The 9,057-nt window shown below is 45.5% G+C and overlaps 1 protein-coding gene across 5 annotated transcripts in view; it reads right to left on the bottom strand.

Annotated features, from left to right (window-relative positions):
• LOC124050932 (titin-like) overlaps positions 1-9,057 on the bottom strand; it is a 226,840-nt gene that overhangs the window by 34,622 nt on the left and 183,161 nt on the right. The window lies entirely within an intron of this gene.

Below are 9,057 nucleotides of genomic sequence, written 5' to 3' on the forward strand. Positions count from 1 at the left end.
TTGACAACATGTTATCAGACCATTGACTATTTTAATTTAAATGTCTTCCTCTGAGTTTATTTGTATTTATCCCTGCGGCTGTCCAGAGTTCTGATCCTGGATCTGTCTTTGTTTGGACTCCTGATGGTGAGAAGTGACCATAACAAGCCGTTAAGAATTTGTTATTGTCAACAACTCCACACATTCTTCTCTATACATGCTGGCAGTGTCCAGGTCCTGTTTGCTCAGTCTGTCTGTCCTGACAGGCCTCTCATTTAAGTTACAGTTACAAGGAAGTCTTTCTTTGCCAACAAACCAACTTGTTGGAAACGTGTTACAGGCATCAAATTCAAAAGAATTCAAATACTGTATTACAACATATATCTAAATATTGTTTTTCTTATGGACCTCATACTTTAGCACTTTAGTTTGGTGTTTGTATCATAATGTTTTAGAAATAATTCTTTGTGTGTGTCTGTGTTTGCTGTCCTGACACAGTGGAGTAAACTCACACACTGAGGCAGAGACGTAATCCTCATGTCCTTTCAGAGCACAAGAGACGACGTCTCCCACATAAAAGCCATCTTTATAAGAAGACGTTTCCACCCCTGAGATTTTCGTTCCATTCCTGAACCAGACGTAGGAAAGACGAGCTGCTGGACTGCAGCTGCTGTGACACTTCAGCTCTGCCTCAGTATAAGACTGACTGACTGATATTCTGCTCACCTGAACCTGCACATCTGGATATGAGAACATTAAACAAGATTACAATCACTGGCTCTGAAAGAAATCCATGGTAGATGTACATACATGTCAACACAGCAGTTACACTTTCTATAAGTAGTAGTACTGCACAACAGGAAGTACACAAACTAATGATGATGGATCATTCCTGACATGTTCTGTGACTTTAAATGTCCTGTGTTGGTGTGTTTACATCACTTTGAGTTCATCAGTACCTGTGACAGTCAGAGTTGTAGCAGGTAAACTCCTCCCCCATTCAAAGCTTCCTGCTGTGAATGTGAAGCGATACTCAGCTGAGTCGCTCTCTCTCAGGTCACTGATTCTCAGAGTGGAGCGTCCTCCACCTTCATCAAGGACCTGAACACGACGCTGAGAGTCCAGCTGTGAGGGACTCTGCCACTGGAGACTACGTCCAGGACTGAACCACAATTTAGACCTGATAGCTTCAAAACTGTTGTAATTGCAAGAAATGTCCACTGATGAGCCTTTGACAGCACAGATGCGTCTGTCAGCGTACGTCACTTTGTTGCAGGATTGACCACGAACACCTGAAAGATAAAACAATTGTGTGAACAGTCACAATGAGGGTCTCCATATTAAAACACATGGAGTCATAAGGGTCCACTAGTGTGTTAGTGAAGACTTTATAGGACACTCACACACTGGAGGAGAGGGGGAATCCTCATGTCCTGCTACAGCACAGGAAAAACTGTCTGCATCACCAAAGTATCCCAAATAAGAAGAAGATGTTTGTGTCTCAATTTTCTCTCCATTTTCGTACCAGACGAAGGAAAGACGAGCAGGTAGACGACAACTGCTGTGACACGTCAGCTCAGCCCAGGAAGAATACCAATATGTTGTCACCTGCACCTGCAGATCTGGATCAGTGAAGAAGAAACAGGAGAGTTAGTTGAGACAAAACTTTGAACACACACAACACATTTATATCACTGTTTTCTAGATGTTGAATATTTGGAAATAATTAACATAAGAATGAAAATGTCACCTGTGACAGACAAAGTGACTCCAGGTAATCCAGAATATAAGCCACCAGGTTGGTTTGTTATGAACCTGAACTTGTACTCAGCTGAGTCGCTCTCTCTCAGGTCTGTGATTCTCAGAGTGCAGTCGTTGTCACCACACTGAACATCCACACGACCTGAATACTGTGGGTCTGCTGTCACATCCAAAGGTTCATTTCCATCCTGTCGAGCAAACCAGGTTGCTTCCTCAACGGTGGTTTTCAGGCCATTCATACTGGATGGGTATGTGTAGGTGCATCTCATGTCCACTGTTGATCCTCTTAAGGCACAGATCTCAGTAGGAGTGTAAGTCACTGCCCAGCCATCCTGACCCTGTACCACTGTAACACAGAGCACATCAGGAGTCACAATCAAAATGAAGAACTTCAGTTCACAGCCAGCTAAGAAGACATCCATCCATCCATCCATCTTCTTCCGCTTCATCCAGGACCGGGTCGCGGGGGCAGCAGCTTGAGCAGGGATGCCCAGACTTCCCTCTCCCCAGACACTTCCTCCAACTCTTTTGGGTGGACCCCAAGGCGTTCCCAGGCCAGCCGAGTGACATAGTCCCTCCAGCGTGTCCTGGGTCTTCCTCAGGGCCTCCTCCCAGTGGGGCATGCCTGGAACACCTCCCCAGGAATGCGTCAAGGAGTCATCTGAAACAGATGCCCCAGCCACCTCAACTGGCTCCTCTCGATGTGGAGGAGCAGCAACTCTACTCTGAGCTCTTCCCAGGTGACAGAGCTCCTCACCCTATCCCTAAGGGAGCGCCCCGCCACCCTGCAGAGGAAGCTCATTTCAGCTGCTTGTATCCAAGACCTCGTTCTTTCGGTCAACTCAAAGTTCATGACCATAGGTGAGGGTAGGAACGTAGATTGATTGGTAAATTGAGACCTTCACCTTACGGCTCAGCTCTCTCTTCACCGCGACACACCAGACTCCTGCTCGGGGAATACAGAGACCGCACAGCATTTAGAAAACGGCCCCAGACCCCATACTCCTGGAGCACCTCCCACAGAATGCTGCGGGGAACACGGTTGAATGCCTTCTCCAAGTCCACAAAACACACGTGGACCGGTTGGGCAAACTCCCATGAACCATCAAGCACCCTGCGGAGGGTATAGAGTTGGTCCAGTGTTCCACGACCAGGGCAAAAACCGCATTGTTCCTCCTGGATCCTAGGTTCGACTATCAGCCGGATTCTCCTCTCCAGTACCCTGGAATAGACTTTCCCGGGGAGGCTGAGGAGTGTGATCCCTCTGTAGTTGGAGCACACCCTCCGGTCCCCCTTCTTAAAAAGAGGGACCACCACCCCGGTCTGCCACCTCAAAGACACTGTCCCCGACAGCCATGCGATACTGCAGAGTCGTGTCAACTAAGACAGCCCCAAAACATCCAGAGCCTTAAGGTACCCAAGATGGATCTCATTCACTCCTAGTGCTCTGCCACTGAGGAGCTTCCAACTACTACAACTAACTCCGTGACTTCAGCTTGGGTAATAAGCAGATCCGCTTCATAGTCCCCAGCCTCTGCTTCCATGACTGAAGACGCATCAGCAGAATTGAGGAGATCCTCAAAGTATTCCTTCTACCTTCCACCAATATCCTTAGTGGAAGTCAGCAGCTCCCCACTTTCACTGTAGACAGTATTAGCAGGGCACTGCTTTCCCCTCCTGAGGTGCCAGACGATTTGCCAGAATTTCCTCGAGGCTGACCGACAGTCTTCCTCCATGGCCTCCCCGAACTCCTCACAGACCCCAGTTTTTGCTTCCACAACCGCTTGGGCTGTAGTACGCTTGGCCCTCCGATACCCCTCAGCTGCCTCCGGGGTCCTACAAGCCAACCAGGCTCGATAGGACTCCTTCTTCAGCTTGACGGAATCAGGCAGGCACCAGAGACCTTACGACCACAGCTCTGAGCAGCAGCTTCCACAATGGAGGTGGAGAACATGGTCCACTCTGTATCAATGTCCCCGCCTCCTGAACTTTGATCTGGTCAAAGTTCTCCCAGAGGTGTGACTTGAAAACCCCTCACAGAGGGTTCCGCCAGACGTCCCCAGCAGAACCTCACAATCCATTGGGGTCTGCCAAGTCTGTCCAGCTTCCTCCTCCTCCAGCGGATCCAGCTCACCACCAGGTAGTGACCAGTTGACAGCTCAGCCCCTCTCTTCACCCGAGTGTTCTAAACATATGGCCGAAGGGTGTCCTGGTGCCATGTGCACTGATGGACACCCTTATTCATGAACATGGTGTTTGTTATGCATAAGCTATGACTAGCACAGAAGTCCAACAACAGAACACCACTCGGGTTCTGATTGGGGAGGCCATTCCTCCCAATCACGCCCACTTGGGTTCCAGAGCCCAAGCTCTGCGTGGAAGTGAGCCCGACTATCTCTAGCCTGTATTGCTCAATTTCCCACACTAGCTCAGGCTCTTTCTCCCCTAGTGAGGGGAGTTTTTGTCCAGGGTTTGGGTCACCAGGATCTCCGTCCACAGCTGTCGCCCAAACCACATTGCACCGGCCCCTTCTGAACCCTCTCGCGGGTTGTGGGCCTACAGGAGAGCAGGCCCATGTCGCTTGTTTGGGCTGTACCCAGCTGGGTTTCATGGGCAGAGACCCGGCCAACAGACACTCGCCTGCGAGCCCCAACCCCAGGCCTGGCTCCAGGGTGAGGCCCCGATAACGCCAATCCAGGCAATGTACATGTCCTTGTTGTCTTGTCTTTCATTAGATTATGTTATCAGCTATTGATCATATTTTATCAGTGTTGGGACACAGTAGTATTTGTTACTTCTGGCTGCTTCTGCTTTGGTCCATTCATTCTACAAACTGTCAACAAAATGTCTGAAAAGTGAATCTCATGAGTCAACAAAAAGTCCTCCACACACAAAGTAAATAAAAGACATTTTACACACTAATGAGACAGCAGAGAAGAGCAGGAGGACATAAAAAACTCAGAGTTATTCTGTTTCCTTCTTTTCTCACACGTTAACTTCCTGTTTTATTTTAGTTACAAATAATGTTTGCTGACTTTTTGGAACCACAAAGAGACAGAAGTCCAAACACAAAGTGTTTGCTCACTTCTACACAGTCAGTGCAGAGGAAGAGTGGAAGATGTACACATGCTTCCTACACTTCATCTCTGTGTGCACTGAGGCAGGACATCATCCAGTCTGAAGGTGCAGTCAAGTCAACAGGAATGTATTGGACCTGTGACCTTTAATGTGCTTTACTGACCAGGATAAGAGGACAAATATTCATTATGAGAGAGTCTGTGTTTGTCTTGGTTAGTTCTCTCTCTGTTCACTCTGTGGTCAGGCTGCTGCTGACTGACGTGTGAAGACTAAAAATAAAAGCAGAACACTGAGGCGTGAGAAACTGTTTTCAGCAGCAAACTTTGGCATAAAAATAAAAGGTGAAACAACCGTCAGCTCTGAGGGTGGAAACTAGCAGAACTAGCTGAACTAGCAGGGTTTGGTGCAGACGTATGATAATATGAGAGCCGTTCAGTCAGTATGTGGCGACTTCACTGTGAGACCAACATCCCTCCAAAAAACTTCAGTGTCATAAAAGAAGCTGCAGAGAGAAACTAATCGTCCTCCACGAGAGCTGCAGCTTCTACAAGCAGGGTCGGCTTTAGAGCAAATTAAACAGGCTGAGGAGGAAACAGTTAGGAATAAAAGCCACAATATTCTCACTTCACAGCATGTCAAAGTGTTTAGCACACAGCTACTTTATGCAAAAGACAACAGCAACACATGTTGGCCAACACAGCAGAACATCTTCCTGATATTCATTACAACTGAATCAAAATCAAACAGAAATGATCCAAAGTGTTTCTGGGAAGTTTTCCCTTCACACAACTCTGATCCACTGATTTCCACATGTGAGCTTCAGCCCACATGTTGCCACATTCCCCTCTTTGAATGCAGTGAATGTAACTGTAGATATACAGTACCTGACACAGAGAGGAGGAAGACAACAAATCCACTGGCTGCTGCACTTAAACTCATAGCTGCTCCTCTCATCTCTCTGTGAGGCTTCACACACAATAAAACATGTCAGCAGATGAAATAATAAGTACACAGGAGGTCCACAGTATCAGTCACATCAATAAATAATTCTACTTACTCTGAAGAAGGTCGTCGTCCTTAAAGACGTCTTTCCTCTACGGTCAGTAAGCAGAAGGCAGATGTGAGGCTGTTGAGCGGCTTCGTTTCCTTCCTCTTTAGATTATTAACATACATGACGAGCCAAGTGCCAGTAAACGCCCACTTCACAACAAAGCTGCGCTGTGTTACAAACTCTAAAGGTGTTCGTTTCTGTTAACAAAACATGAACATGTGACACACATCAGCAAGAGGACTGGGAGGATCCGGCATGGACACACAATGCTGATATAATGATGTTAATCAGAAGACGTTTTAATGACTTTGGGCTGTTTAGGTGCTTCAGTTGGACAAACTGAGTGCAGAGATGTCCAACATATAAACTGGGATTAAAATAAAGACAGGAAATGAATCACATGTAATTTGTACTTTGTCATTTGGGTGGACTGAGCCTTTAAAGCAGACAGTGGAGGGAGCACTCAGAGTGATGAAGCCTGACTGTGACACACAAACTTCACCACTAGAGGACAGTGTAACATCACAGATACTGAATCAGGACTCTGATCCTGGAGCTGTCCAAGGTCCTCCATGTCTTTCATGCAGCAGTGGGGACAGACAGTCAGTCACCTTTTATGATTTGTCATTTTCTACATTTCTTTTCCTCTCTGTGTGTTTTCTGCTGGGTTGCAGACATTGACTGAAGTTGTAACAGTTACTGTTAGAGTTTCACATGTTGTCTTTCATAAATAAACTTGCTGAGGTCCAAGAGATCCTGAAGACTCTGCGTTGCGTCCAACTGCAGTTCCAGACCTTTAAAACAGTACAGTTCATTACTTTTCTGTTTGATTTTCTTCTTTATTTTTTAATTGACTGACAATTTTCTGGTTGTTTTTATGGCTGAAACTTTCCTTCACTCGTTTGTCATTCTTAAGATCCTCACAAAGGACACACACACACACACACACACACACACACACACACACAGGATGTGTTGAGCTGCTAAACAGAAGCCAAGTCTCACCTGCATATTAAAGACACATGCAGTCATGGCACAGTGCAATACCTACATTGTTCCACCAGATGGCGCCATATCAGTGAGGAGCGTTCAGTGAACTCACACACTCCACTCTGTTCACCTAAACAGAGACAGACATGACAAAGAGACAGACAGTTTGATGCTTCACACAGACAGACTGAAACAAAAACACATGAGTGGATAAACTCCTGGTGCCGTTTGTATCAGGGATCAGATTAACTGACTGAGACTGCAGCTGTTATTGTGCTGTGACCAGTTAAAGCAGACTGCTGTGGCTGTAGTGTGTTTAGTGAGTCAATAAAGGAGCCCACCTGACATTTAACCAGTGATTCTAGGAGTTTTGGTGAGACAGGCACTTTAGATATTGGACAGTAGCTGTTAAGATTCCAGATATCACCACTTACTGTAGTGCTGCTCCACGAAGCAGGAATAATGTCTGTTACAAACATTTTGTGCCCAGTATGGACAGATTAGGGGGATGCTTAGACAAAGAAGATGCAGGCCAAGATTATCTGCACCAGCAGTTTGGCAGATTTTAATCTACAGAGAGCTTCTGATACCTCTGATGTGGAGTCAACAGGAGCTGAGACAGTTTGGACTCCATCTGGTGGACAGATGGGGGATCTGGAACCACATCAAATTAAAGACCAGAAGAGCGGAAATGGTGATTGATGGTCTGTCTGTGATGTGTCCACGTCCTTCTTTGATTTGAGGAGGGAGGTGTGACCGAGATGAGCTCTTAAGAGATGCTATTGTGTTCCCCAATTTAGTGGTTCTGTCACAGGCAGAGAAAGTTGACTGATAATAAGATGATTTGGTCTTCCTAATCAGAGAGAGGAAGGCCAAATCCAGATCAGATATTTCTTTGTTGCTCACCTCTGGGTCTAACCTTGGACCAGGCTTTGTCTCTCTCATGGATGGCAGTAGAGAAACAAGAATTTTATCTGTTTTTAATTCTGTGTTTTGGGTTGTTTTTGCCGTTTACTTTGTAGTAACTTTTAACTTTCCTCAAAAAACAAAAGTGATACAAACTGTATGCAAACCCACGCAAAACAAGGACCACAGGGGGCTGAGCCGTCTTTTAAACAAACAAAATCCACACATGTATACATACGCATGCACCCAAGTACACACACGTGTATTTAAATACACGTACAAAGTCTTATCAGCCCATATTATTTGTGCTTTGGGAGGAGAAGAGGAGGAAAATAAATAAGTAGATGAAAGTTTCAGTTGGACTCCATTAGCATAACTATTCTATGTCTACATAAAATCCTGAGGATTGACATGTGAGTGAGTCATTTTGACCAGTTTTCATCCAAAAACATGTTTGGGATCTCAGTTAAAATGCAATTCTAGTGAAATCATTCAAACAGCCCTGGAGAGGAAAATGTTGGGTTCTTCAGGTGATCATTTTCAGGTGAGATTTGGGGCTGTTTGAGTCTCTGACACAGACAATAGGATTGACTTCATTTTCAGAACGGATTGTTGAGACTGTTTGCATGTTAACATCTTTGCATTGGACATTTGATTCAATAAGTACTGGAGGTCCAGATTAAGTTCAGGATGTGAGTTCACACTGAGGGCCAACATGGCTGACAAACTCTTCAAAACCCAAAAGCGACTGGGTAACTACAGCTAAAGTGATCAGGGAGACAGGTAGGAAGGTACGAGGGGTGTCACCTGGAAGGGGGAAAGACCACAAGGAGACCTGGTGGTGGTGGAGGAAGTGCAGGAGAGCATTCAGAGGAAGAGGTTGGCTGGGAAGAACGTGTGATGAACGTGTGATGTTTTCATGGATCACCGTCATAAATTGGGATCTCTTTTTTGTTTTTATTTTGTGAAAATTAACCAGGTCAGTGAATTTTAATAATCCTGACTGTAACAATAATGAATTGGTGTGATCCCTATAACCAGCATTATGAATTATTCTTATGGCTGTTTTTTGCAGTATGGATAGTGCTTGTATTGTACATTTGTAAGTATTGCCCCAAACCACTGCACAGTAATGTAAATATGATCAAATCATTGAACAGTACAGAATGTGGAGTGACATGTGGTCCAGAATGTGTTTTACTTTGCTCAGAACAGAAATGCTCCTTTTGCTCCAGTTTGCTTTGTACATGCTTTATGTGAGGCTTCCAGTTTATTTTGTCTTCCATTATTAC

Source organism: Scatophagus argus, chromosome 2, assembly GCF_020382885.2.
Source record: "Scatophagus argus isolate fScaArg1 chromosome 2, fScaArg1.pri, whole genome shotgun sequence".
NCBI lineage: Eukaryota > Metazoa > Chordata > Actinopteri > Scatophagidae > Scatophagus > Scatophagus argus.